The sequence below is a fragment of the Schistocerca cancellata genome, chromosome 2 (genome assembly GCF_023864275.1).
Source record: "Schistocerca cancellata isolate TAMUIC-IGC-003103 chromosome 2, iqSchCanc2.1, whole genome shotgun sequence".
In the NCBI taxonomy this organism is placed as follows: domain Eukaryota; kingdom Metazoa; phylum Arthropoda; class Insecta; order Orthoptera; family Acrididae; genus Schistocerca; species Schistocerca cancellata.
In genome coordinates this window covers 1,097,949,969-1,097,977,406 of record NC_064627.1, presented here as the reverse complement: position 1 = coordinate 1,097,977,406, position 27,438 = coordinate 1,097,949,969, and the positions used below count along the sequence as shown (strand labels likewise).

The following is a 27,438-nucleotide window of genomic DNA, read 5'->3' as shown; positions in this document are numbered from 1 at the left end:
AAAACAAATATCTAATGTGACGTACTTACTGATGATCCAGAGTCGATTCAGCATATGTGTGCCAATCCAGAAGTAGAAAGCACCTAAGTATCACAATATTAAGTTGGTTAGTTTGATGCTCGCCTGGAGCATATCATTAGCTTCCCCTGAGGGCGAAATGCACAGCGTAGCCGTTGCTAGGGAACGGCCTTTTCTGTCGTTTTTTGTTTTCTCTGCGTCAATGTGAATGTTGATAACTACAGTTCTGCTCGTTCCACTTACGACAGATGGCGACGGAAAACAATGGTGTAAGGCACCATATTTAAGCTGTGGTTCCCGAAAGTGAGGGTGGGGTGCAACCTCACATCTGACAACTCGTTTTAAATACTCTAAAACCAACGTATTTCCTTCACACAAGAAAAAAACACGCTAACTTCGCCGTCAGGCTGTGGAGATATGCCTAGAAACGGCGGTAGTAGACACTATGCGCCTACACGTCAGATTGGCCGAGCGGTTCAAGGCGCCAGATTTAAGCTCTGGTTCCCTGAGGGGAGCGTGGGTTCGAACCCCACATCTGACAATGCATTTTAAATATTCCAAAACTACCAATTTCGTACATGCGGGAAGAACAGGTTCCACAGATACTACTAGAAACGGCAGTGACTATGGTGCTTGCCTTGCAAGTCTGATTGTCTGGCGGTCAGAAAGAATGGAAAGCTGTTAGGAGACATGGCTTTCAGCCACGAGGCCCGGATTCGATTCCTGGTAGCCAAACATCCTTTTGTTTGCTGAGTCTTATTATTCTCACGGCATTTACGATATCTTTGTGTTGTGGTTTTTGGGGTCCAAGCATCAGGCGAGCAAACGTGAACGAAAGCAGATATGTGTGTAAATGAGTGTCAGGGCAGTAATAAAGGTGGATGAGACGGTGGATCGGGTATTGGACTGAAGACGTGCCACATTGCGTAGCTCGAAAGCTGAGTAAGTTAGAGCGTCGTGCTGTGAACACAAAGGCCACGTATTCGACCGCACCAAGTGCCATTTTATTTTTCTCCCCTAAAAGAGAATGCTTCCTCCAGCGAGACACTGCCAGGTAAATAACAAGCGATCTTCACAAGAAGTAAGATGTCTACACGTCGCGCGATACTGTCGCCAACGGCGATACCGCGCGTAGTGCAGCGGTTCTCGTCTGTTCACCGGCGTCAAGAATCGTTGGCCGTGGTTAGTATTTGGATGCGTTCTCGGCTGGGAACTCGACGTGCTGTTGGCGTCTTTCATTTTGCATTTTTCCTTCGGTTTCGTGGTTGCTTAGCGATAATGATGCGGTCCCGCACGCTGACGCCACTCTTGCCTCTCGGTACACTAAGGGGCGAATCTGTGGCCACAATAAAATGAAAGGTTCGGTCGTGTGTTTGTCGTTTTTTGGTCTCTCCCAGTCGTTTCTCGCGCCTGCCCTCTACGTATATGCCCATTTCCAAGCGTCAGCTTTCGCGTCAGCCGAGCAATGAAAGGTTCTGTCTTGTGTTTGTCGTTTTTTGGTCTCTCCCAGTCGTTTCTCGCGCCTGCCCTCTACATATATGCCCATTTCCAAGCGTCAGCTTTCGCGTCAGCCGAGCAAAGTCGAGACAAGTCGACACATGGAGACACACGACGCTGAGAAACGAAACCGCAGACTAGCGCCCTGGCAGCACGGACTGAGACGAGGGGCGAAGGAAAACTATTCGTACCGCGACACTTCACAGTTTCGAAGATCGCGTTTCGGTACGTGGAATACCCGTAGAAGAAAAAAGTACCTTTTGTGCGGTGGCCGGGAATCGAACCCGGATCAACTGCTTGGGAAGCAACCATGCTGATCGTTACACCACCACCGCGTTGTGCTGCGTCCCACCCACGCCCTGATATATCGGCTACCCTCCTGCCATCAGAGGCCGAAGGCGATGGCGCTGTAGGCGCTCAACGCCAGAGCGGGGGTGAGCACATCTGAACGCAGTGCGTAGGTGCTGCTAGGGCGATGTAGCGTAACTAGAAGCAGAACTGACAGCCGTTGAAAAACTGCCATTTAATTTACAGCAGGGCGATAAAACAAATATCTAATGTGACATACTTACTGATGATCCAGAGTCGATTCAGCATATGTGTGCCAATCCAGAAGTAGAAAGCACCTAAGTATCACAATATTAAGTTGGTTAGTTTGATGCTCGCCTGGAGCATATCATTAGCTTCCCCTGAGGGCGAAATGCACAGCGTAGCCGTTGCTAGGGAACGGCCTTTTCTGTCGTTTTTTGTTTTCTCTGCGTCAATGTGAATGTTGATAACTACAGTTCTGCTCGTTCCACTTACGACAGATGGCGACGGAAAACAATGGTGTAAGGCACCATATTTAAGCTGTGGTTCCCGAAAGTGAGGGTGGGGTGCAACCTCACATCTGACAACTCGTTTTAAATACTCTAAAACCAACGTATTTCCTTCACACAAGAAAAAAACACGCTAACTTCGCCGTCAGGCTGTGGAGATATGCCTAGATACGGCGGTAGTAGACACTATGCGCCCACACGTCAGATTGGCCGAGCGGTTTAAGGCGCCAGATTTAAGCTCTGGTTCCCTGAGGGGAGCGTGGGTTCGAACCCCACATCTGACAATGCATTTTAAATATTCCAAAACTACCAATTTCGTACATGTGGGAAGAACAGGTTCCACAGATACTACTAGAAACGGCAGTGACTATGGTGCTTGCCTTGCAAGTCTGATTGTCTGGCGGTCAGAAAGAATGGAAAGCTGTTAGGAGACATGGCTTTCAGCCACGAGGCCCGGATTCGATTCCTGGTAGCCAAACATCCTTTTGTTTGCTGAGTCTTATTATTCTCACGGCATTTACGATATCTTTGTGTTGTGGTTTTTGGGGTCCAAGCATCAGGCGAGCAAACGTGAACGAAAGCAGATATGTGTGTAAATGAGTGTCAGGGCAGTAATAAAGGTGGATGAGACGGTGGATCGGGTATTGGACTGAAGACGTGCCACATTGCGTAGCTCGAAAGCTGAGTAAGTTAGAGCGTCGTGCTGTGAACACAAAGGCCACGTATTCGACCGCACCAAGTGCCATTTTATTTTTCTCCCCTAAAAGAGAATGCTTCCTCCAGCGAGACACTGCCAGGTAAATAACAAGCGATCTTCACAAGAAGTAAGATGTCTACACGTCGCGCGATACTGTCGCCAACGGCGATACCGCGCGTAGTGCAGCGGTTCTCGTCTGTTCACCGGCGTCAAGAATCGTTGGCCGTGGTTAGTATTTGGATGCGTTCTCGGCTGGGAACTCGACGTGCTGTTGGCGTCTTTCATTTTGCATTTTTCCTTCGGTTTCGTGGTTGCTTAGCGATAATGATGCGGTCCCGCACGCTGACGCCACTCTTGCCTCTCGGTACACTAAGGGGCGAATCTGTGGCCACAATAAAATGAAAGGTTCGGTCGTGTGTTTGTCGTTTTTTGGTCTCTCCCAGTCGTTTCTCGCGCCTGCCCTCTACGTATATGCCCATTTCCAAGCGTCAGCTTTCGCGTCAGCCGAGCAATGAAAGGTTCTGTCTTGTGTTTGTCGTTTTTTGGTCTCTCCCAGTCGTTTCTCGCGCCTGCCCTCTACATATATGCCCATTTCCAAGCGTCAGCTTTCGCGTCAGCCGAGCAAAGTCGAGACAAGTCGACACATGGAGACACACGACGCTGAGAAACGAAACCGCAGACTAGCGCCCTGGCAGCACGGACTGAGACGAGGGGCGAAGGAAAACTATTCGTACCGCGACACTTCACAGTTTCGAAGATGGCTTTTCGGTACGTGGAATACCCGTAGAAGAAAAAAGTACCTTTTGTGCGGTGGCCGGGAATCTAACCCGGATCAACTGCTTGGGAAGCAACCATGCTGATCGTTACACCACTACCGCGTTGTGCTGCGTCCCACCCACGCCCTGATATATCGGCTACCCTCCTGCCATCAGAGGCCGAAGGCGATGGCGCTGTAGGCGCTCAACGCCAGAGCGGAGGTGAGCACATCTGAACGCAGTGCGTAGGTGCTGCTAGGGCGATGTAGCGTAACTAGAAGCAGAACTGACAGCCGTTGAAAAACTGCCATTTAATTTACAGCAGGGCGATAAAACAAATATCTAATGTGACGTACTTACTGATGATCCAGAGTCGATTCAGCATATGTGTGCCAATCCAGAAGTAGAAAGCACCTAAGTATCACAATATTAAGTTGGTTAGTTTGATGCTCGCCTGGAGCATATCATTAGCTTCCCCTGAGGGCGAAATGCACAGCGTAGCCGTTGCTAGGGAACGGCCTTTTCTGTCGTTTTTTGTTTTCTCTGCGTCAATGTGAATGTTGATAACTACAGTTCTGCTCGTTCCACTTACGACAGATGGCGACGGAAAACAATGGTGTAAGGCACCATATTTAAGCTGTGGTTCCCGAAAGTGAGGGTGGGGTGCAACCTCACATCTGACAACTCGTTTTAAATACTCTAAAACCAACGTATTTCCTTCACACAAGAAAAAAACACGCTAACTTCGCCGTCAGGCTGTGGAGATATGCCTAGAAACGGCGGTAGTAGACACTATGCGCCTACACGTCAGATTGGCCGAGCGGTTTAAGGCGCCAGATTTAAGCTCTGGTTCCCTGAGGGGAGCGTGGGTTCGAACCCCACATCTGACAATGCATTTTAAATATTCCAAAACTACCAATTTCGTACATGCGGGAAGAACAGGTTCCACAGATACTACTAGAAACGGCAGTGACTATGGTGCTTGCCTTGCAAGTCTGATTGTCTGGCGGTCAGAAAGAATGGAAAGCTGTTAGGAGACATGGCTTTCAGCCACGAGGCCCGGATTCGATTCCTGGTAGCCAAACATCCTTTTGTTTGCTGAGTCTTATTATTCTCACGGCATTTACGATATCTTTGTGTTGTGGTTTTTGGGGTCCAAGCATCAGGCGAGCAAACGTGAACGAAAGCAGATATGTGTGTAAATGAGTGTCAGGGCAGTAATAAAGGTGGATGAGACGGTGGATCGGGTATTGGACTGCAGACGTGCCACATTGCGTAGCTCGAAAGCTGAGTAAGTTAGAGCGTCGTGCTGTGAACACAAAGGCCACGTATTCGACCGCACCAAGTGCCATTTTATTTTTCTCCCCTAAAAGAGAATGCTTCCTCCAGCGAGACACTGCCAGGTAAATAACAAGTGATCTTCACAAGAAGTAAGATGTCTACACGTCGCGCGATACTGTCGCCAACGGCGATACCGCGCGTAGTGCAGCGGTTCTCGTCTGTTCACCGGCGTCAAGAATCGTTGGCCGTGGTTAGTATTTGGATGCGTTCTCGGCTGGGAACTCGACGTGCTGTTGGCGTCTTTCATTTTGCATTTTTCCTTCGGTTTCGTGGTTGCTTAGCGATAATGATGCGGTCCCGCACGCTGACGCCACTCTTGCCTCTCGGTACACTAAGGGGCGAATCTGTGGCCACAATAAAATGAAAGGTTCGGTCGTGTGTTTGTCGTTTTTTGGTCTCTCCCAGTCGTTTCTCGCGCCTGCCCTCTACGTATATGCCCATTTCCAAGCGTCAGCTTTCGCGTCAGCCGAGCAATGAAAGGTTCTGTCTTGTGTTTGTCGTTTTTTGGTCTCTCCCAGTCGTTTCTCGCGCCTGCCCTCTACATATATGCCCATTTCCAAGCGTCAGCTTTCGCGTCAGCCGAGCAAAGTCGAGACAAGTCGACACATGGAGACACACGACGCTGAGAAACGAAACCGCAGACTAGCGCCCTGGCAGCACGGACTGAGACGAGGGGCGAAGGAAAACTATTCGTACCGCGACACTTCACAGTTTCGAAGATCGCGTTTCGGTACGTGGAATACCCGTAGAAGAAAAAAGTACCTTTTGTGCGGTGGCCGGGAATCGAACCCGGATCAACTGCTTGGGAAGCAACCATGCTGATCGTTACACCACCACCGCGTTGTGCTGCGTCCCACCCACGCCCTGATATATCGGCTACCCTCCTGCCATCAGAGGCCGAAGGCGATGGCGCTGTAGGCGCTCAACGCCAGAGCGGAGGTGAGCACATCTGAACGCAGTGCGTAGGTGCTGCTAGGGCGATGTAGCGTAACTAGAAGCAGAACTGACAGCCGTTGAAAAACTGCCATTTAATTTACAGCAGGGCGATAAAACAAATATCTAATGTGACATACTTACTGATGATCCAGAGTCGATTCAGCATATGTGTGCCAATCCAGAAGTAGAAAGCACCTAAGTATCACAATATTAAGTTGGTTAGTTTGATGCTCGCCTGGAGCATATCATTAGCTTCCCCTGAGGGCGAAATGCACAGCGTAGCCGTTGCTAGGGAACGGCCTTTTCTGTCGTTTTTTGTTTTCTCTGCGTCAATGTGAATGTTGATAACTACAGTTCTGCTCGTTCCACTTACGACAGATGGCGACGGAAAACAATGGTGTAAGGCACCATATTTAAGCTGTGGTTCCCGAAAGTGAGGGTGGGGTGCAACCTCACATCTGACAACTCGTTTTAAATACTCTAAAACCAACGTATTTCCTTCACACAAGAAAAAAACACGCTAACTTCGCCGTCAGGCTGTGGAGATATGCCTAGATACGGCGGTAGTAGACACTATGCGCCCACACGTCAGATTGGCCGAGCGGTTTAAGGCGCCAGATTTAAGCTCTGGTTCCCTGAGGGGAGCGTGGGTTCGAACCCCACATCTGACAATGCATTTTAAATATTCCAAAACTACCAATTTCGTACATGTGGGAAGAACAGGTTCCACAGATACTACTAGAAACGGCAGTGACTATGGTGCTTGCCTTGCAAGTCTGATTGTCTGGCGGTCAGAAAGAATGGAAAGCTGTTAGGAGACATGGCTTTCAGCCACGAGGCCCGGATTCGATTCCTGGTAGCCAAACATCCTTTTGTTTGCTGAGTCTTATTATTCTCACGGCATTTACGATATCTTTGTGTTGTGGTTTTTGGGGTCCAAGCATCAGGCGAGCAAACGTGAACGAAAGCAGATATGTGTGTAAATGAGTGTCAGGGCAGTAATAAAGGTGGATGAGACGGTGGATCGGGTATTGGACTGAAGACGTGCCACATTGCGTAGCTCGAAAGCTGAGTAAGTTAGAGCGTCGTGCTGTGAACACAAAGGCCACGTATTCGACCGCACCAAGTGCCATTTTATTTTTCTCCCCTAAAAGAGAATGCTTCCTCCAGCGAGACACTGCCAGGTAAATAACAAGCGATCTTCACAAGAAGTAAGATGTCTACACGTCGCGCGATACTGTCGCCAACGGCGATACCGCGCGTAGTGCAGCGGTTCTCGTCTGTTCACCGGCGTCAAGAATCGTTGGCCGTGGTTAGTATTTGGATGCGTTCTCGGCTGGGAACTCGACGTGCTGTTGGCGTCTTTCATTTTGCATTTTTCCTTCGGTTTCGTGGTTGCTTAGCGATAATGATGCGGTCCCGCACGCTGACGCCACTCTTGCCTCTCGGTACACTAAGGGGCGAATCTGTGGCCACAATAAAATGAAAGGTTCGGTCGTGTGTTTGTCGTTTTTTGGTCTCTCCCAGTCGTTTCTCGCGCCTGCCCTCTACGTATATGCCCATTTCCAAGCGTCAGCTTTCGCGTCAGCCGAGCAATGAAAGGTTCTGTCTTGTGTTTGTCGTTTTTTGGTCTCTCCCAGTCGTTTCTCGCGCCTGCCCTCTACATATATGCCCATTTCCAAGCGTCAGCTTTCGCGTCAGCCGAGCAAAGTCGAGACAAGTCGACACATGGAGACACACGACGCTGAGAAACGAAACCGCAGACTAGCGCCCTGGCAGCACGGACTGAGACGAGGGGCGAAGGAAAACTATTCGTACCGCGACACTTCACAGTTTCGAAGATGGCTTTTCGGTACGTGGAATACCCGTAGAAGAAAAAAGTACCTTTTGTGCGGTGGCCGGGAATCGAACCCGGATCAACTGCTTGGGAAGCAACCATGCTGACCGTTACACCACCACCGCGTTGTGCTGCGTCCCACCCACGCCCTGATATATCGGCTACCCTCCTGCCATCAGAGGCCGAAGGCGATGGCGCTGTAGGCGCTCAACGCCAGAGCGGGGGTGAGCACATCTGAACGCAGTGCGTAGGTGCTGCTAGGGCGATGTAGCGTAACTAGAAGCAGAACTGACAGCCGTTGAAAAACTGCCATTTAATTTACAGCAGGGCGATAAAACAAATATCTAATGTGACATACTTACTGATGATCCAGAGTCGATTCAGCATATGTGTGCCAATCCAGAAGTAGAAAGCACCTAAGTATCACAATATTAAGTTGGTTAGTTTGATGCTCGCCTGGAGCATATCATTAGCTTCCCCTGAGGGCGAAATGCACAGCGTAGCCGTTGCTAGGGAACGGCCTTTTCTGTCGTTTTTTGTTTTCTCTGCGTCAATGTGAATGTTGATAACTACAGTTCTGCTCGTTCCACTTACGACAGATGGCGACGGAAAACAATGGTGTAAGGCACCATATTTAAGCTGTGGTTCCCGAAAGTGAGGGTGGGGTGCAACCTCACATCTGACAACTCGTTTTAAATACTCTAAAACCAACGTATTTCCTTCACACAAGAAAAAAACACGCTAACTTCGCCGTCAGGCTGTGGAGATATGCCTAGATACGGCGGTAGTAGACACTATGCGCCCACACGTCAGATTGGCCGAGCGGTTTAAGGCGCCAGATTTAAGCTCTGGTTCCCTGAGGGGAGCGTGGGTTCGAACCCCACATCTGACAATGCATTTTAAATATTCCAAAACTACCAATTTCGTACATGTGGGAAGAACAGGTTCCACAGATACTACTAGAAACGGCAGTGACTATGGTGCTTGCCTTGCAAGTCTGATTGTCTGGCGGTCAGAAAGAATGGAAAGCTGTTAGGAGACATGGCTTTCAGCCACGAGGCCCGGATTCGATTCCTGGTAGCCAAACATCCTTTTGTTTGCTGAGTCTTATTATTCTCACGGCATTTACGATATCTTTGTGTTGTGGTTTTTGGGGTCCAAGCATCAGGCGAGCAAACGTGAACGAAAGCAGATATATGTGTAAATGAGTGTCAGGGCAGTAATAAAGGTGGATGAGACGGTGGATCGGGTATTGGACTGAAGACGTGCCACATTGCGTAGCTCGAAAGCTGAGTAAGTTAGAGCGTCGTGCTGTGAACACAAAGGCCACGTATTCGACCGCACCAAGTGCCATTTTATTTTTCTCCCCTAAAAGAGAATGCTTCCTCCAGCGAGACACTGCCAGGTAAATAACAAGCGATCTTCACAAGAAGTAAGATGTCTACACGTCGCGCGATACTGTCGCCAACGGCGATACCGCGCGTAGTGCAGCGGTTCTCGTCTGTTCACCGGCGTCAAGAATCGTTGGCCGTGGTTAGTATTTGGATGCGTTCTCGGCTGGGAACTCGACGTGCTGTTGGCGTCTTTCATTTTGCATTTTTCCTTCGGTTTCGTGGTTGCTTAGCGATAATGATGCGGTCCCGCACGCTGACGCCACTCTTGCCTCTCGGTACACTAAGGGGCGAATCTGTGGCCACAATAAAATGAAAGGTTCGGTCGTGTGTTTGTCGTTTTTTGGTCTCTCCCAGTCGTTTCTCGCGCCTGCCCTCTACGTATATGCCCATTTCCAAGCGTCAGCTTTCGCGTCAGCCGAGCAATGAAAGGTTCTGTCTTGTGTTTGTCGTTTTTTGGTCTCTCCCAGTCGTTTCTCGCGCCTGCCCTCTACATATATGCCCATTTCCAAGCGTCAGCTTTCGCGTCAGCCGAGCAAAGTCGAGACAAGTCGACACATGGAGACACACGACGCTGAGAAACGAAACCGCAGACTAGCGCCCTGGCAGCACGGACTGAGACGAGGGGCGAAGGAAAACTATTCGTACCGCGACACTTCACAGTTTCGAAGATGGCTTTTCGGTACGTGGAATACCCGTAGAAGAAAAAAGTACCTTTTGTGCGGTGGCCGGGAATCGAACCCGGATCAACTGCTTGGGAAGCAACCATGCTGATCGTTACACCACCACCGCGTTGTGCTGCGTCCCACCCACGCCCTGATATATCGGCTACCCTCCTGCCATCAGAGGCCGAAGGCGATGGCGCTGTAGGCGCTCAACGCCAGAGCGGGGGTGAGCACATCTGAACGCAGTGCGTAGGTGCTGCTAGGGCGATGTAGCGTAACTAGAAGCAGAACTGACAGCCGTTGAAAAACTGCCATTTAATTTACAGCAGGGCGATAAAACAAATATCTAATGTGACATACTTACTGATGATCCAGAGTCGATTCAGCATATGTGTGCCAATCCAGAAGTAGAAAGCACCTAAGTATCACAATATTAAGTTGGTTAGTTTGATGCTCGCCTGGAGCATATCATTAGCTTCCCCTGAGGGCGAAATGCACAGCGTAGCCGTTGCTAGGGAACGGCCTTTTCTGTCGTTTTTTGTTTTCTCTGCGTCAATGTGAATGTTGATAACTACAGTTCTGCTCGTTCCACTTACGACAGATGGCGACGGAAAACAATGGTGTAAGGCACCATATTTAAGCTGTGGTTCCCGAAAGTGAGGGTGGGGTGCAACCTCACATCTGACAACTCGTTTTAAATACTCTAAAACCAACGTATTTCCTTCACACAAGAAAAAAACACGCTAACTTCGCCGTCAGGCTGTGGAGATATGCCTAGATACGGCGGTAGTAGACACTATGCGCCCACACGTCAGATTGGCCGAGCGGTTTAAGGCGCCAGATTTAAGCTCTGGTTCCCTGAGGGGAGCGTGGGTTCGAACCCCACATCTGACAATGCATTTTAAATATTCCAAAACTACCAATTTCGTACATGTGGGAAGAACAGGTTCCACAGATACTACTAGAAACGGCAGTGACTATGGTGCTTGCCTTGCAAGTCTGATTGTCTGGCGGTCAGAAAGAATGGAAAGCTGTTAGGAGACATGGCTTTCAGCCACGAGGCCCGGATTCGATTCCTGGTAGCCAAACATCCTTTTGTTTGCTGAGTCTTATTATTCTCACGGCATTTACGATATCTTTGTGTTGTGGTTTTTGGGGTCCAAGCATCAGGCGAGCAAACGTGAACGAAAGCAGATATGTGTGTAAATGAGTGTCAGGGCAGTAATAAAGGTGGATGAGACGGTGGATCGGGTATTGGACTGAAGACGTGCCACATTGCGTAGCTCGAAAGCTGAGTAAGTTAGAGCGTCGTGCTGTGAACACAAAGGCCACGTATTCGACCGCACCAAGTGCCATTTTATTTTTCTCCCCTAAAAGAGAATGCTTCCTCCAGCGAGACACTGCCAGGTAAATAACAAGCGATCTTCACAAGAAGTAAGATGTCTACACGTCGCGCGATACTGTCGCCAACGGCGATACCGCGCGTAGTGCAGCGGTTCTCGTCTGTTCACCGGCGTCAAGAATCGTTGGCCGTGGTTAGTATTTGGATGCGTTCTCGGCTGGGAACTCGACGTGCTGTTGGCGTCTTTCATTTTGCATTTTTCCTTCGGTTTCGTGGTTGCTTAGCGATAATGATGCGGTCCCGCACGCTGACGCCACTCTTGCCTCTCGGTACACTAAGGGGCGAATCTGTGGCCACAATAAAATGAAAGGTTCGGTCGTGTGTTTGTCGTTTTTTGGTCTCTCCCAGTCGTTTCTCGCGCCTGCCCTCTACGTATATGCCCATTTCCAAGCGTCAGCTTTCGCGTCAGCCGAGCAATGAAAGGTTCTGTCTTGTGTTTGTCGTTTTTTGGTCTCTCCCAGTCGTTTCTCGCGCCTGCCCTCTACATATATGCCCATTTCCAAGCGTCAGCTTTCGCGTCAGCCGAGCAAAGTCGAGACAAGTCGACACATGGAGACACACGACGCTGAGAAACGAAACCGCAGACTAGCGCCCTGGCAGCACGGACTGAGACGAGGGGCGAAGGAAAACTATTCGTACCGCGACACTTCACAGTTTCGAAGATCGCGTTTCGGTACGTGGAATACCCGTAGAAGAAAAAAGTACCTTTTGTGCGGTGGCCGGGAATCGAACCCGGATCAACTGCTTGGGAAGCAACCATGCTGATCGTTACACCACCACCGCGTTGTGCTGCGTCCCACCCACGCCCTGATATATCGGCTACCCTCCTGCCATCAGAGGCCGAAGGCGATGGCGCTGTAGGCGCTCAACGCCAGAGCGGAGGTGAGCACATCTGAACGCAGTGCGTAGGTGCTGCTAGGGCGATGTAGCGTAACTGGAAGCAGAACTGACAGCCGTTGAAAAACTGCCATTTAATTTACAGCAGGGCGATAAAACAAATATCTAATGTGACATACTTACTGATGATCCAGAGTCGATTCAGCATATGTGTGCCAATCCAGAAGTAGAAAGCACCTAAGTATCACAATATTAAGTTGGTTAGTTTGATGCTCGCCTGAAGCATATCATTAGCTTCCCCTGAGGGCGAAATGCACAGCGTAGCCGTTGCTAGGGAACGGCCTTTTCTGTCGTTTTTTGTTTTCTCTGCGTCAATGTGAATGTTGATAACTACAGTTCTGCTCGTTCCACTTACGACAGATGGCGACGGAAAACAATGGTGTAAGGCACCATATTTAAGCTGTGGTTCCCGAAAGTGAGGGTGGGGTGCAACCTCACATCTGACAACTCGTTTTAAATACTCTAAAACCAACGTATTTCCTTCACACAAGAAAAAAACACGCTAACTTCGCCGTCAGGCTGTAGAGATATGCCTAGATACGGCGGTAGTAGACACTATGCGCCCACACGTCAGATTGGCCGAGCGGTTTAAGGCGCCAGATTTAAGCTCTGGTTCCCTGAGGGGAGCGTGGGTTCGAACCCCTTATCTGACAATGCATTTTAAATATTCCAAAACTACCAATTTCGTACATGTGGGAAGAACAGGTTCCACAGATACTACTAGAAACGGCAGTGACTATGGTGCTTGCCTTGCAAGTCTGATTGTCTGGCGGTCAGAAAGAATGGAAAGCTGTTAGGAGACATGGCTTTCAGCCACGAGGCCCGGATTCGATTCCTGGTAGCCAAACATCCTTTTGTTTGCTGAGTCTTATTATTCTCACGGCATTTACGATATCTTTGTGTTGTGGTTTTTGGGGTCCAAGCATCAGGCGAGCAAACGTGAACGAAAGCAGATATGTGTGTAAATGAGTGTCAGGGCAGTAATAAAGGTGGATGAGACGGTGGATCGGGTATTGGACTGAAGACGTGCCACATTGCGTAGCTCGAAAGCTGAGTAAGTTAGAGCGTCGTGCTGTGAACACAAAGGCCACGTATTCGACCGCACCAAGTGCCATTTTATTTTTCTCCCCTAAAAGAGAATGCTTCCTCCAGCGAGACACTGCCAGGTAAATAACAAGCGATCTTCACAAGAAGTAAGATGTCTACACGTCGCGCGATACTGTCGCCAACGGCGATACCGCGCGTAGTGCAGCGGTTCTCGTCTGTTCACCGGCGTCAAGAATCGTTGGCCGTGGTTAGTATTTGGATGCGTTCTCGGCTGGGAACTCGACGTGCTGTTGGCGTCTTTCATTTTGCATTTTTCCTTCGGTTTCGTGGTTGCTTAGCGATAATGTTGCGGTCCCGCACGCTGACGCCACTCTTGCCTCTCGGTACACTAAGGGGCGAATCTGTGGCCACAATAAAATGAAAGGTTCGGTCGTGTGTTTGTCGTTTTTTGGTCTCTCCCAGTCGTTTCTCGCGCCTGCCCTCTACGTATATGCCCATTTCCAAGCGTCAGCTTTCGCGTCAGCCGAGCAATGAAAGGTTCTGTCTTGTGTTTGTCGTTTTTTGGTCTCTCCCAGTCGTTTCTCGCGCCTGCCCTCTACATATATGCCCATTTCCAAGCGTCAGCTTTCGCGTCAGCCGAGCAAAGTCGAGACAAGTCGACACATGGAGACACACGACGCTGAGAAACGAAACCGCAGACTAGCGCCCTGGCAGCACGGACTGAGACGAGGGGCGAAGGAAAACTATTCGTACCGCGACACTTCACAGTTTCGAAGATGGCTTTTCGGTACGTGGAATACCCGTAGAAGAAAAAAGTACCTTTTGTGCGGTGGCCGGGAATCGAACCCGGATCAACTGCTTGGGAAGCAACCATGCTGATCGTTACACCACTACCGCGTTGTGCTGCGTCCCACCCACGCCCTGATATATCGGCTACCCTCCTGCCATCAGAGGCCGAAGGCGATGGCGCTGTAGGCGCTCAACGCCAGAGCGGAGGTGAGCACATCTGAACGCAGTGCGTAGGTGCTGCTAGGGCGATGTAGCGTAACTAGAAGCAGAACTGACAGCCGTTGAAAAACTGCCATTTAATTTACAGCAGGGCGATAAAACAAATATCTAATGTGACGTACTTACTGATGATCCAGAGTCGATTCAGCATATGTGTGCCAATCCAGAAGTAGAAAGCACCTAAGTATCACAATATTAAGTTGGTTAGTTTGATGCTCGCCTGGAGCATATCATTAGCTTCCCCTGAGGGCGAAATGCACAGCGTAGCCGTTGCTAGGGAACGGCCTTTTCTGTCGTTTTTTGTTTTCTCTGCGTCAATGTGAATGTTGATAACTACAGTTCTGCTCGTTCCACTTACGACAGATGGCGACGGAAAACAATGGTGTAAGGCACCATATTTAAGCTGTGGTTCCCGAAAGTGAGGGTGGGGTGCAACCTCACATCTGACAACTCGTTTTAAATACTCTAAAACCAACGTATTTCCTTCACACAAGAAAAAAACACGCTAACTTCGCCGTCAGGCTGTGGAGATATGCCTAGAAACGGCGGTAGTAGACACTATGCGCCTACACGTCAGATTGGCCGAGCGGTTTAAGGCGCCAGATTTAAGCTCTGGTTCCCTGAGGGGAGCGTGGGTTCGAACCCCACATCTGACAATGCATTTTAAATATTCCAAAACTACCAATTTCGTACATGCGGGAAGAACAGGTTCCACAGATACTACTAGAAACGGCAGTGACTATGGTGCTTGCCTTGCAAGTCTGATTGTCTGGCGGTCAGAAAGAATGGAAAGCTGTTAGGAGACATGGCTTTCAGCCACGAGGCCCGGATTCGATTCCTGGTAGCCAAACATCCTTTTGTTTGCTGAGTCTTATTATTCTCACGGCATTTACGATATCTTTGTGTTGTGGTTTTTGGGGTCCAAGCATCAGGCGAGCAAACGTGAACGAAAGCAGATATGTGTGTAAATGAGTGTCAGGGCAGTAATAAAGGTGGATGAGACGGTGGATCGGGTATTGGACTGCAGACGTGCCACATTGCGTAGCTCGAAAGCTGAGTAAGTTAGAGCGTCGTGCTGTGAACACAAAGGCCACGTATTCGACCGCACCAAGTGCCATTTTATTTTTCTCCCCTAAAAGAGAATGCTTCCTCCAGCGAGACACTGCCAGGTAAATAACAAGTGATCTTCACAAGAAGTAAGATGTCTACACGTCGCGCGATACTGTCGCCAACGGCGATACCGCGCGTAGTGCAGCGGTTCTCGTCTGTTCACCGGCGTCAAGAATCGTTGGCCGTGGTTAGTATTTGGATGCGTTCTCGGCTGGGAACTCGACGTGCTGTTGGCGTCTTTCATTTTGCATTTTTCCTTCGGTTTCGTGGTTGCTTAGCGATAATGATGCGGTCCCGCACGCTGACGCCACTCTTGCCTCTCGGTACACTAAGGGGCGAATCTGTGGCCACAATAAAATGAAAGGTTCGGTCGTGTGTTTGTCGTTTTTTGGTCTCTCCCAGTCGTTTCTCGCGCCTGCCCTCTACGTATATGCCCATTTCCAAGCGTCAGCTTTCGCGTCAGCCGAGCAATGAAAGGTTCTGTCTTGTGTTTGTCGTTTTTTGGTCTCTCCCAGTCGTTTCTCGCGCCTGCCCTCTACATATATGCCCATTTCCAAGCGTCAGCTTTCGCGTCAGCCGAGCAAAGTCGAGACAAGTCGACACATGGAGACACACGACGCTGAGAAACGAAACCGCAGACTAGCGCCCTGGCAGCACGGACTGAGACGAGGGGCGAAGGAAAACTATTCGTACCGCGACACTTCACAGTTTCGAAGATGGCTTTTCGGTACGTGGAATACCCGTAGAAGAAAAAAGTACCTTTTGTGCGGTGGCCGGGAATCTAACCCGGATCAACTGCTTGGGAAGCAACCATGCTGATCGTTACACCACTACCGCGTTGTGCTGCGTCCCACCCACGCCCTGATATATCGGCTACCCTCCTGCCATCAGAGGCCGAAGGCGATGGCGCTGTAGGCGCTCAACGCCAGAGCGGAGGTGAGCACATCTGAACGCAGTGCGTAGGTGCTGCTAGGGCGATGTAGCGTAACTAGAAGCAGAACTGACAGCCGTTGAAAAACTGCCATTTAATTTACAGCAGGGCGATAAAACAAATATCTAATGTGACGTACTTACTGATGATCCAGAGTCGATTCAGCATATGTGTGCCAATCCAGAAGTAGAAAGCACCTAAGTATCACAATATTAAGTTGGTTAGTTTGATGCTCGCCTGGAGCATATCATTAGCTTCCCCTGAGGGCGAAATGCACAGCGTAGCCGTTGCTAGGGAACGGCCTTTTCTGTCGTTTTTTGTTTTCTCTGCGTCAATGTGAATGTTGATAACTACAGTTCTGCTCGTTCCACTTACGACAGATGGCGACGGAAAACAATGGTGTAAGGCACCATATTTAAGCTGTGGTTCCCGAAAGTGAGGGTGGGGTGCAACCTCACATCTGACAACTCGTTTTAAATACTCTAAAACCAACGTATTTCCTTCACACAAGAAAAAAACACGCTAACTTCGCCGTCAGGCTGTGGAGATATGCCTAGAAACGGCGGTAGTAGACACTATGCGCCTACACGTCAGATTGGCCGAGCGGTTTAAGGCGCCAGATTTAAGCTCTGGTTCCCTGAGGGGAGCGTGGGTTCGAACCCCACATCTGACAATGCATTTTAAATATTCCAAAACTACCAATTTCGTACATGCGGGAAGAACAGGTTCCACAGATACTACTAGAAACGGCAGTGACTATGGTGCTTGCCTTGCAAGTCTGATTGTCTGGCGGTCAGAAAGAATGGAAAGCTGTTAGGAGACATGGCTTTCAGCCACGAGGCCCGGATTCGATTCCTGGTAGCCAAACATCCTTTTGTTTGCTGAGTCTTATTATTCTCACGGCATTTACGATATCTTTGTGTTGTGGTTTTTGGGGTCCAAGCATCAGGCGAGCAAACGTGAACGAAAGCAGATATGTGTGTAAATGAGTGTCAGGGCAGTAATAAAGGTGGATGAGACGGTGGATCGGGTATTGGACTGCAGACGTGCCACATTGCGTAGCTCGAAAGCTGAGTAAGTTAGAGCGTCGTGCTGTGAACACAAAGGCCACGTATTCGACCGCACCAAGTGCCATTTTATTTTTCTCCCCTAAAAGAGAATGCTTCCTCCAGCGAGACACTGCCAGGTAAATAACAAGTGATCTTCACAAGAAGTAAGATGTCTACACGTCGCGCGATACTGTCGCCAACGGCGATACCGCGCGTAGTGCAGCGGTTCTCGTCTGTTCACCGGCGTCAAGAATCGTTGGCCGTGGTTAGTATTTGGATGCGTTCTCGGCTGGGAACTCGACGTGCTGTTGGCGTCTTTCATTTTGCATTTTTCCTTCGGTTTCGTGGTTGCTTAGCGATAATGATGCGGTCCCGCACGCTGACGCCACTCTTGCCTCTCGGTACACTAAGGGGCGAATCTGTGGCCACAATAAAATGAAAGGTTCGGTCGTGTGTTTGTCGTTTTTTGGTCTCTCCCAGTCGTTTCTCGCGCCTGCCCTCTACGTATATGCCCATTTCCAAGCGTCAGCTTTCGCGTCAGCCGAGCAATGAAAGGTTCTGTCTTGTGTTTGTCGTTTTTTGGTCTCTCCCAGTCGTTTCTCGCGCCTGCCCTCTACATATATGCCCATTTCCAAGCGTCAGCTTTCGCGTCAGCCGAGCAAAGTCGAGACAAGTCGACACATGGAGACACACGACGCTGAGAAACGAAACCGCAGACTAGCGCCCTGGCAGCACGGACTGAGACGAGGGGCGAAGGAAAACTATTCGTACCGCGACACTTCACAGTTTCGAAGATCGCGTTTCGGTACGTGGAATACCCGTAGAAGAAAAAAGTACCTTTTGTGCGGTGGCCGGGAATCGAACCCGGATCAACTGCTTGGGAAGCAACCATGCTGATCGTTACACCACCACCGCGTTGTGCTGCGTCCCACCCACGCCCTGATATATCGGCTACCCTCCTGCCATCAGAGGCCGAAGGCGATGGCGCTGTAGGCGCTCAACGCCAGAGCGGAGGTGAGCACATCTGAACGCAGTGCGTAGGTGCTGCTAGGGCGATGTAGCGTAACTAGAAGCAGAACTGACAGCCGTTGAAAAACTGCCATTTAATTTACAGCAGGGCGATAAAACAAATATCTAATGTGACATACTTACTGATGATCCAGAGTCGATTCAGCATATGTGTGCCAATCCAGAAGTAGAAAGCACCTAAGTATCACAATATTAAGTTGGTTAGTTTGATGCTCGCCTGGAGCATATCATTAGCTTCCCCTGAGGGCGAAATGCACAGCGTAGCCGTTGCTAGGGAACGGCCTTTTCTGTCGTTTTTTGTTTTCTCTGCGTCAATGTGAATGTTGATAACTACAGTTCTGCTCGTTCCACTTACGACAGATGGCGACGGAAAACAATGGTGTAAGGCACCATATTTAAGCTGTGGTTCCCGAAAGTGAGGGTGGGGTGCAACCTCACATCTGACAACTCGTTTTAAATACTCTAAAACCAACGTATTTCCTTCACACAAGAAAAAAACACGCTAACTTCGCCGTCAGGCTGTGGAGATATGCCTAGATACGGCGGTAGTAGACACTATGCGCCCACACGTCAGATTGGCCGAGCGGTTTAAGGCGCCAGATTTAAGCTCTGGTTCCCTGAGGGGAGCGTGGGTTCGAACCCCACATCTGACAATGCATTTTAAATATTCCAAAACTACCAATTTCGTACATGTGGGAAGAACAGGTTCCACAGATACTACTAGAAACGGCAGTGACTATGGTGCTTGCCTTGCAAGTCTGATTGTCTGGCGGTCAGAAAGAATGGAAAGCTGTTAGGAGACATGGCTTTCAGCCACGAGGCCCGGATTCGATTCCTGGTAGCCAAACATCCTTTTGTTTGCTGAGTCTTATTATTCTCACGGCATTTACGATATCTTTGTGTTGTGGTTTTTGGGGTCCAAGCATCAGGCGAGCAAACGTGAACGAAAGCAGATATGTGTGTAAATGAGTGTCAGGGCAGTAATAAAGGTGGATGAGACGGTGGATCGGGTATTGGACTGAAGACGTGCCACATTGCGTAGCTCGAAAGCTGAGTAAGTTAGAGCGTCGTGCTGTGAACACAAAGGCCACGTATTCGACCGCACCAAGTGCCATTTTATTTTTCTCCCCTAAAAGAGAATGCTTCCTCCAGCGAGACACTGCCAGGTAAATAACAAGCGATCTTCACAAGAAGTAAGATGTCTACACGTCGCGCGATACTGTCGCCAACGGCGATACCGCGCGTAGTGCAGCGGTTCTCGTCTGTTCACCGGCGTCAAGAATCGTTGGCCGTGGTTAGTATTTGGATGCGTTCTCGGCTGGGAACTCGACGTGCTGTTGGCGTCTTTCATTTTGCATTTTTCCTTCGGTTTCGTGGTTGCTTAGCGATAATGATGCGGTCCCGCACGCTGACGCCACTCTTGCCTCTCGGTACACTAAGGGGCGAATCTGTGGCCACAATAAAATGAAAGGTTCGGTCGTGTGTTTGTCGTTTTTTGGTCTCTCCCAGTCGTTTCTCGCGCCTGCCCTCTACGTATATGCCCATTTCCAAGCGTCAGCTTTCGCGTCAGCCGAGCAATGAAAGGTTCTGTCTTGTGTTTGTCGTTTTTTGGTCTCTCCCAGTCGTTTCTCGCGCCTGCCCTCTACATATATGCCCATTTCCAAGCGTCAGCTTTCGCGTCAGCCGAGCAAAGTCGAGACAAGTCGACACATGGAGACACACGACGCTGAGAAACGAAACCGCAGACTAGCGCCCTGGCAGCACGGACTGAGACGAGGGGCGAAGGAAAACTATTCGTACCGCGACACTTCACAGTTTCGAAGATGGCTTTTCGGTACGTGGAATACCCGTAGAAGAAAAAAGTACCTTTTGTGCGGTGGCCGGGAATCGAACCCGGATCAACTGCTTGGGAAGCAACCATGCTGATCGTTACACCACTACCGCGTTGTGCTGCGTCCCACCCACGCCCTGATATATCGGCTACCCTCCTGCCATCAGAGGCCGAAGGCGATGGCGCTGTAGGCGCTCAACGCCAGAGCGGAGGTGAGCACATCTGAACGCAGTGCGTAGGTGCTGCTAGGGCGATGTAGCGTAACTAGAAGCAGAACTGACAGCCGTTGAAAAACTGCCATTTAATTTACAGCAGGGCGATAAAACAAATATCTAATGTGACGTACTTACTGATGATCCAGAGTCGATTCAGCATATGTGTGCCAATCCAGAAGTAGAAAGCACCTAAGTATCACAATATTAAGTTGGTTAGTTTGATGCTCGCCTGGAGCATATCATTAGCTTCCCCTGAGGGCGAAATGCACAGCGTAGCCGTTGCTAGGGAACGGCCTTTTCTGTCGTTTTTTGTTTTCTCTGCGTCAATGTGAATGTTGATAACTACAGTTCTGCTCGTTCCACTTACGACAGATGGCGACGGAAAACAATGGTGTAAGGCACCATATTTAAGCTGTGGTTCCCGAAAGTGAGGGTGGGGTGCAACCTCACATCTGACAACTCGTTTTAAATACTCTAAAACCAACGTATTTCCTTCACACAAGAAAAAAACACGCTAACTTCGCCGTCAGGCTGTGGAGATATGCCTAGAAACGGCGGTAGTAGACACTATGCGCCTACACGTCAGATTGGCCGAGCGGTTTAAGGCGCCAGATTTAAGCTCTGGTTCCCTGAGGGGAGCGTGGGTTCGAACCCCACATCTGACAATGCATTTTAAATATTCCAAAACTACCAATTTCGTACATGCGGGAAGAACAGGTTCCACAGATACTACTAGAAACGGCAGTGACTATGGTGCTTGCCTTGCAAGTCTGATTGTCTGGCGGTCAGAAAGAATGGAAAGCTGTTAGGAGACATGGCTTTCAGCCACGAGGCCCGGATTCGATTCCTGGTAGCCAAACATCCTTTTGTTTGCTGAGTCTTATTATTCTCACGGCATTTACGATATCTTTGTGTTGTGGTTTTTGGGGTCCAAGCATCAGGCGAGCAAACGTGAACGAAAGCAGATATGTGTGTAAATGAGTGTCAGGGCAGTAATAAAGGTGGATGAGACGGTGGATCGGGTATTGGACTGAAGACGTGCCACATTGCGTAGCTCGAAAGCTGAGTAAGTTAGAGCGTCGTGCTGTGAACACAAAGGCCACGTATTCGACCGCACCAAGTGCCATTTTATTTTTCTCCCCTAAAAGAGAATGCTTCCTCCAGCGAGACACTGCCAGGTAAATAACAAGCGATCTTCACAAGAAGTAAGATGTCTACACGTCGCGCGATACTGTCGCCAACGGCGATACCGCGCGTAGTGCAGCGGTTCTCGTCTGTTCACCGGCGTCAAGAATCGTTGGCCGTGGTTAGTATTTGGATGCGTTCTCGGCTGGGAACTCGACGTGCTGTTGGCGTCTTTCATTTTGCATTTTTCCTTCGGTTTCGTGGTTGCTTAGCGATAATGATGCGGTCCCGCACGCTGACGCCACTCTTGCCTCTCGGTACACTAAGGGGCGAATCTGTGGCCACAATAAAATGAAAGGTTCTGTCGTGTGTTTGTCGTTTTTTGGTCTCTCCCAGTCGTTTCTCGCGCCTGCCCTCTACGTATATGCCCATTTCCAAGCGTCAGCTTTCGCGTCAGCCGAGCAAAGTCGAGACAAGTCGACACATGGAGACACACGACGCTGAGAAACGAAACCGCAGACTAGCGCCCTGGCAGCACGGACTGAGACGAGGGGCGAAGGAAAACTATTCGTACCGCGACACTTCACAGTTTCGAAGATCGCGTTTCGGTACGTGGAATACCCGTAGAAGAAAAAAGTACCTTTTGTGCGGTGGCCGGGAATCGAACCCGGATCAACTGCTTGGGAAGCAACCATGCTGATCGTTACACCACCACCGCGTTGTGCTGCGTCCCACCCACGCCCTGATATATCGGCTACCCTCCTGCCATCAGAGGCCGAAGGCGATGGCGCTGTAGGCGCTCAACGCCAGAGCGGAGGTGAGCACATCTGAACGCAGTGCGTAGGTGCTGCTAGGGCGATGTAGCGTAACTAGAAGCAGAACTGACAGCCGTTGAAAAACTGCCATTTAATTTACAGCAGGGCGATAAAACAAATATCTAATGTGACATACTTAATGATGATCCAGAGTCGATTCAGCATATGTGTGCCAATCCAGAAGTAGAAAGCACCTAAGTATCACAATATTAAGTTGGTTAGTTTGATGCTCGCCTGGAGCATATCATTAGCTTCCCCTGAGGGCGAAATGCACAGCGTAGCCGTTGCTAGGGAACGGCCTTTTCTGTCGTTTTTTGTTTTCTCTGCGTCAATGTGAATGTTGATAACTACAGTTCTGCTCGTTCCACTTACGACAGATGGCGACGGAAAACAATGGTGTAAGGCACCATATTTAAGCTGTGGTTCCCGAAAGTGAGGGTGGGGTGCAACCTCACATCTGACAACTCGTTTTAAATACTCTAAAACCAACGTATTTCCTTCACACAAGAAAAAAACACGCTAACTTCGCCGTCAGGCTGTGGAGATATGCCTAGAAACGGCGGTAGTAGACACTATGCGCCCACACGTCAGATTGGCCGAGCGGTTTAAGGCGCCAGATTTAAGCTCTGGTTCCCGGAGGGGAGCGTGGGTTCGAACCCCACATCTGACAATGCATTTTAAATATTCCAAAACTACCAATTTCGTACATGCGGGAAGAACAGGTTCCACAGATACTACTAGAAACGGCAGTGACTATGGTGCTTGCCTTGCAAGTCTGATTGTCTGGCGGTCAGAAAGAATGGAAAGCTGTTAGGAGACATGGCTTTCAGCCACGAGGCCCGGATTCGATTCCTGGTAGCCAAACATCCTTTTGTTTGCTGAGTCTTATTATTCTCACGGCATTTACGATATCTTTGTGTTGTGGTTTTTGGGGTCCAAGCATCAGGCGAGCAAACGTGAACGAAAGCAGATATGTGTGTAAATGAGTGTCAGGGCAGTAATAAAGGTGGATGAGACGGTGGATCGGGTATTGGACTGAAGACGTGCCACATTGCGTAGCTCGAAAGCTGAGTAAGTTAGAGCGTCGTGCTGTGAACACAAAGGCCACGTATTCGACCGCACCAAGTGCCATTTTATTTTTCTCCCCTAAAAGAGAATGCTTCCTCCAGCGAGACACTGCCAGGTAAATAACAAGCGATCTTCACAAGAAGTAAGATGTCTACACGTCGCGCGATACTGTCGCCAACGGCGATACCGCGCGTAGTGCAGCGGTTCTCGTCTGTTCACCGGCGTCAAGAATCGTTGGCCGTGGTTAGTATTTGGATGCGTTCTCGGCTGGGAACTCGACGTGCTGTTGGCGTCTTTCATTTTGCATTTTTCCTTCGGTTTCGTGGTTGCTTAGCGATAATGATGCGGTCCCGCACAATGACGCCACTCTTGCCTCTCGGTACACTAAGGGGCGAATCTGTGGCCACAATAAAATGAAAGGTTCGGTCGTGTGTTTGTCGTTTTTTGGTCTCTCCCAGTCGTTTCTCGCGCCTGCCCTCTACGTATATGCCCATTTCCAAGCGTCAGCTTTCGCGTCAGCCGAGCAAAGTCGAGACAAGTCGACACATGGAGACACACGACGCTGAGAAACGAAACCGCAGACTAGCGCCCTGGCAGCACGGACTGAGACGAGGGGCGAAGGAAAACTATTCGTACCGCGACACTTCACAGTTTCGAAGATCGCGTTTCGGTACGTGGAATACCCGTAGAAGAAAAAAGTACCTTTTGTGCGGTGGCCGGGAATCGAACCCGGATCAACTGCTTGGGAAGCAACCATGCTGATCGTTACACCACCACCGCGTTGTGCTGCGTCCCACCCACGCCCTGATATATCGGCTACCCTCCTGCCATCAGAGGCCGAAGGCGATGGCGCTGTAGGCGCTCAACGCCAGAGCGGAGGTGAGCACATCTGAACGCAGTGCGTAGGTGCTGCTAGGGCGATGTAGCGTAACTAGAAGCAGAACTGACAGCCGTTGAAAAACTGCCATTTAATTTACAGCAGGGCGATAAAACAAATATCTAATGTGACATACTTACTGATGATCCAGAGTCGATTCAGCATATGTGTGCCAATCCAGAAGTAGAAAGCACCTAAGTATCACAATATTAAGTTGGTTAGTTTGATGCTCGCCTGGAGCATATCATTAGCTTCCCCTGAGGGCGAAATGCACAGCGTAGCCGTTGCTAGGGAACGGCCTTTTCTGTCGTTTTTTGTTTTCTCTGCGTCAATGTGAATGTTGATAACTACAGTTCTGCTCGTTCCACTTACGACAGATGGCGACGGAAAACAATGGTGTAAGGCACCATATTTAAGCTGTGGTTCCCGAAAGTGAGGGTGGGGTGCAACCTCACATCTGACAACTCGTTTTAAATACTCTAAAACCAACGTATTTCCTTCACACAAGAAAAAAACACGCTAACTTCGCCGTCAGGCTGTGGAGATATGCCTAGAAACGGCGGTAGTAGACACTATGCGCCCACACGTCAGATTGGCCGAGCGGTTTAAGGCGCCAGATTTAAGCTCTGGTTCCCGGAGGGGAGCGTGGGTTCGAACCCCACATCTGACAATGCATTTTAAATATTCCAAAACTACCAATTTCGTACATGCGGGAAGAACAGGTTCCACAGATACTACTAGAAACGGCAGTGACTATGGTGCTTGCCTTGCAAGTCTGATTGTCTGGCGGTCAGAAAGAATGGAAAGCTGTTAGGAGACATGGCTTTCAGCCACGAGGCCCGGATTCGATTCCTGGTAGCCAAACATCCTTTTGTTTGCTGAGTCTTATTATTCTCACGGCATTTACGATATCTTTGTGTTGTGGTTTTTGGGGTCCAAGCATCAGGCGAGCAAACGTGAACGAAAGCAGATATGTGTGTAAATGAGTGTCAGGGCAGTAATAAAGGTGGATGAGACGGTGGATCGGGTATTGGACTGAAGACGTGCCACATTGCGTAGCTCGAAAGCTGAGTAAGTTAGAGCGTCGTGCTGTGAACACAAAGGCCACGTATTCGACCGCACCAAGTGCCATTTTATTTTTCTCCCCTAAAAGAGAATGCTTCCTCCAGCGAGACACTGCCAGGTAAATAACAAGCGATCTTCACAAGAAGTAAGATGTCTACACGTCGCGCGATACTGTCGCCAACGGCGATACCGCGCGTAGTGCAGCGGTTCTCGTCTGTTCACCGGCGTCAAGAATCGTTGGCCGTGGTTAGTATTTGGATGCGTTCTCGGCTGGGAACTCGACGTGCTGTTGGCGTCTTTCATTTTGCATTTTTCCTTCGGTTTCGTGGTTGCTTAGCGATAATGATGCGGTCCCGCACGCTGACGCCACTCTTGCCTCTCGGTACACTAAGGGGCGAATCTGTGGCCACAATAAAATGAAAGGTTCGGTCGTGTGTTTGTCGTTTTTTGGTCTCTCCCAGTCGTTTCTCGCGCCTGCCCTCTACGTATATGCCCATTTCCAAGCGTCAGCTTTCGCGTCAGCCGAGCAATGAAAGGTTCTGTCTTGTGTTTGTCGTTTTTTGGTCTCTCCCAGTCGTTTCTCGCGCCTGCCCTCTACATATATGCCCATTTCCAAGCGTCAGCTTTCGCGTCAGCCGAGCAAAGTCGAGACAAGTCGACACATGGAGACACACGACGCTGAGAAACGAAACCGCAGACTAGCGCCCTGGCAGCACGGACTGAGACGAGGGGCGAAGGAAAACTATTCGTACCGCGACACTTCACAGTTTCGAAGATCGCGTTTCGGTACGTGGAATACCCGTAGAAGAAAAAAGTACCTTTTGTGCGGTGGCCGGGAATCGAACCCGGATCAACTGCTTGGGAAGCAACCATGCTGATCGTTACACCACCACCGCGTTGTGCTGCGTCCCACCCACGCCCTGATATATCGGCTACCCTCCTGCCATCAGAGGCCGAAGGCGATGGCGCTGTAGGCGCTCAACGCCAGAGCGGAGGTGAGCACATCTGAACGCAGTGCGTAGGTGCTGCTAGGGCCATGTAGCGTAACTAGAAGCAGAACTGACAGCCGTTGAAAAACTGCCATTTAATTTACAGCAGGGCGATAAAACAAATATCTAATGTGACGTACTTACTGATGATCCAGAGTCGATTCAGCATATGTGTGCCAATCCAGAATTAGAAAGCACCTAAGTATCACAATATTAAGTTGGTTAGTTTGATGCTCGCCTGGAGCGTATCATTAGCTTCCCCTGAGGGCGAAATGCACAGCGTAGCCGTTGCTAGGGAACGGCCTTTTCTGTCGTTTTTTGTTTTCTCTGCGTCAATGTGAATGTTGATAACTACAGTTCTGCTCGTTCCACTTACGACAGATGGCGACGGAAAACAATGGTGTAAGGCACCATATTTAAGCTGTGGTTCCCGAAAGTGAGGGTGGGGTGCAACCTCACATCTGACAACTCGTTTTAAATACTCTAAAACCAACGTATTTCCTTCACACAAGAAAAAAACACGCTAACTTCGCCGTCAGGCTGTGGAGATATGCCTAGAAACGGCGGTAGTAGACACTTTGCGCCCACACGTCCGATTGGCCGAGCGGTCTAAGGCGCCAGATGTAAGCTCTGGTTCCCTGAGGGGAGCGTGGGTTCGAACCCCACATCTGACAATCCATTTTAAATATTCCAAAACTACCAATTTCGTACATGCGGGAAGAACAGGTTCCACAGATACTACTAGAAACGGCAGTGACTATGGTGCTTGCCTTGCAAGTCTGATTGTCTGGCGGTCAGAAAGAATGGAAAGCTGTTAGGAGACATGGCTTTCAGCCACGAGGCCCGGATTCGATTCCTGGTAGCCAAACATCCTTTTGTTTGCTGAGTCTTATTATTCTCACGGCATTTACGATATCTTTGTGTTGTGGTTTTTGGGGTCCAAGCATCAGGCGAGCAAACGTGAACGAAAGCAGATACGTGTGTAAATGAGTGTCAGGGCAGTAATAAAGGTGGATGAGACGGTG

General features: G+C 49.6%; 23 non-coding genes across 23 annotated transcripts; 14 read left to right on the top strand and 9 right to left on the bottom strand.

Annotated features, from left to right (window-relative positions):
- The first annotated feature begins 475 nt into the window (after positions 1–475).
- On the top strand, positions 476–559 carry Trnal-uaa (transfer RNA leucine (anticodon UAA)). The gene has a single exon. It is a non-coding gene; the product is annotated as a tRNA-Leu (tRNA).
- Positions 560–1,778: 1,219 nt separating this feature from the next.
- On the bottom strand, positions 1,779–1,850 carry Trnag-ccc (transfer RNA glycine (anticodon CCC)). Its single transcript has one exon. It is a non-coding gene; the product is annotated as a tRNA-Gly (tRNA).
- Positions 1,851–2,533: 683 nt separating this feature from the next.
- On the top strand, positions 2,534–2,617 carry Trnal-uaa (transfer RNA leucine (anticodon UAA)). The gene has a single exon. It is a non-coding gene; the product is annotated as a tRNA-Leu (tRNA).
- Positions 2,618–4,591: 1,974 nt separating this feature from the next.
- Trnal-uaa (transfer RNA leucine (anticodon UAA)) lies at positions 4,592–4,675 on the top strand. Its single transcript has one exon. It is a non-coding gene; the product is annotated as a tRNA-Leu (tRNA).
- A 1,219-nt stretch (positions 4,676–5,894) lies between these two features.
- Trnag-ccc (transfer RNA glycine (anticodon CCC)) lies at positions 5,895–5,966 on the bottom strand. The gene has a single exon. It is a non-coding gene; the product is annotated as a tRNA-Gly (tRNA).
- A 683-nt stretch (positions 5,967–6,649) lies between these two features.
- On the top strand, positions 6,650–6,733 carry Trnal-uaa (transfer RNA leucine (anticodon UAA)). The gene has a single exon. It is a non-coding gene; the product is annotated as a tRNA-Leu (tRNA).
- Positions 6,734–7,952: 1,219 nt separating this feature from the next.
- Positions 7,953–8,024, bottom strand: Trnag-ccc (transfer RNA glycine (anticodon CCC)). Its single transcript has one exon. It is a non-coding gene; the product is annotated as a tRNA-Gly (tRNA).
- Positions 8,025–8,707: 683 nt separating this feature from the next.
- On the top strand, positions 8,708–8,791 carry Trnal-uaa (transfer RNA leucine (anticodon UAA)). Its single transcript has one exon. It is a non-coding gene; the product is annotated as a tRNA-Leu (tRNA).
- Positions 8,792–10,010: 1,219 nt separating this feature from the next.
- Trnag-ccc (transfer RNA glycine (anticodon CCC)) lies at positions 10,011–10,082 on the bottom strand. The gene has a single exon. It is a non-coding gene; the product is annotated as a tRNA-Gly (tRNA).
- Positions 10,083–10,765: 683 nt separating this feature from the next.
- Positions 10,766–10,849, top strand: Trnal-uaa (transfer RNA leucine (anticodon UAA)). The gene has a single exon. It is a non-coding gene; the product is annotated as a tRNA-Leu (tRNA).
- A 1,219-nt stretch (positions 10,850–12,068) lies between these two features.
- Positions 12,069–12,140, bottom strand: Trnag-ccc (transfer RNA glycine (anticodon CCC)). Its single transcript has one exon. It is a non-coding gene; the product is annotated as a tRNA-Gly (tRNA).
- A 683-nt stretch (positions 12,141–12,823) lies between these two features.
- On the top strand, positions 12,824–12,907 carry Trnal-uaa (transfer RNA leucine (anticodon UAA)). The gene has a single exon. It is a non-coding gene; the product is annotated as a tRNA-Leu (tRNA).
- Positions 12,908–14,881: 1,974 nt separating this feature from the next.
- On the top strand, positions 14,882–14,965 carry Trnal-uaa (transfer RNA leucine (anticodon UAA)). Its single transcript has one exon. It is a non-coding gene; the product is annotated as a tRNA-Leu (tRNA).
- Positions 14,966–16,939: 1,974 nt separating this feature from the next.
- Trnal-uaa (transfer RNA leucine (anticodon UAA)) lies at positions 16,940–17,023 on the top strand. The gene has a single exon. It is a non-coding gene; the product is annotated as a tRNA-Leu (tRNA).
- Positions 17,024–18,242: 1,219 nt separating this feature from the next.
- On the bottom strand, positions 18,243–18,314 carry Trnag-ccc (transfer RNA glycine (anticodon CCC)). Its single transcript has one exon. It is a non-coding gene; the product is annotated as a tRNA-Gly (tRNA).
- A 683-nt stretch (positions 18,315–18,997) lies between these two features.
- On the top strand, positions 18,998–19,081 carry Trnal-uaa (transfer RNA leucine (anticodon UAA)). Its single transcript has one exon. It is a non-coding gene; the product is annotated as a tRNA-Leu (tRNA).
- Positions 19,082–21,055: 1,974 nt separating this feature from the next.
- On the top strand, positions 21,056–21,139 carry Trnal-uaa (transfer RNA leucine (anticodon UAA)). The gene has a single exon. It is a non-coding gene; the product is annotated as a tRNA-Leu (tRNA).
- A 1,106-nt stretch (positions 21,140–22,245) lies between these two features.
- Positions 22,246–22,317, bottom strand: Trnag-ccc (transfer RNA glycine (anticodon CCC)). The gene has a single exon. It is a non-coding gene; the product is annotated as a tRNA-Gly (tRNA).
- A 683-nt stretch (positions 22,318–23,000) lies between these two features.
- On the top strand, positions 23,001–23,084 carry Trnal-uaa (transfer RNA leucine (anticodon UAA)). Its single transcript has one exon. It is a non-coding gene; the product is annotated as a tRNA-Leu (tRNA).
- Positions 23,085–24,190: 1,106 nt separating this feature from the next.
- Trnag-ccc (transfer RNA glycine (anticodon CCC)) lies at positions 24,191–24,262 on the bottom strand. The gene has a single exon. It is a non-coding gene; the product is annotated as a tRNA-Gly (tRNA).
- A 683-nt stretch (positions 24,263–24,945) lies between these two features.
- Positions 24,946–25,029, top strand: Trnal-uaa (transfer RNA leucine (anticodon UAA)). Its single transcript has one exon. It is a non-coding gene; the product is annotated as a tRNA-Leu (tRNA).
- A 1,219-nt stretch (positions 25,030–26,248) lies between these two features.
- On the bottom strand, positions 26,249–26,320 carry Trnag-ccc (transfer RNA glycine (anticodon CCC)). Its single transcript has one exon. It is a non-coding gene; the product is annotated as a tRNA-Gly (tRNA).
- Positions 26,321–27,003: 683 nt separating this feature from the next.
- Positions 27,004–27,087, top strand: Trnal-uaa (transfer RNA leucine (anticodon UAA)). The gene has a single exon. It is a non-coding gene; the product is annotated as a tRNA-Leu (tRNA).
- Positions 27,088–27,438: the final 351 nt, after the last annotated feature.